Raw genomic sequence first — 304 nt, forward strand, 5'->3', positions numbered from 1 at the left:
CTCCACAGGGGCATGTTCAGCAGCTTTTGGGAAGAGCATGCATTTCCCATGCCCGTGCTGCATTTGCTGCATGCTTCGAGGGTGAAATGCACCATTTAATAAAGACACCCGTAAGGCTCCGCTGCCTCCATGGTGCTGACATTCCCTTCCCTCCCCGTTTCAAAAGCCAGCACGAACGAGGCGGTACAGAGGCCAAGATGGGGCAGCTCTGCCGTCAGCCCGAAGGTAAGCAGAGACCGGCGAGACTCTTCCTAAACGCCTCGCTCTCGGACCTCGCCGACACCTCTCGTTTCCCGCCCTCAGC

Source organism: Mesitornis unicolor, unplaced genomic scaffold, assembly GCF_000695765.1.
Source record: "Mesitornis unicolor isolate BGI_N332 unplaced genomic scaffold, ASM69576v1 scaffold19314, whole genome shotgun sequence".
Lineage (NCBI taxonomy): Eukaryota > Metazoa > Chordata > Aves > Mesitornithiformes > Mesitornithidae > Mesitornis > Mesitornis unicolor.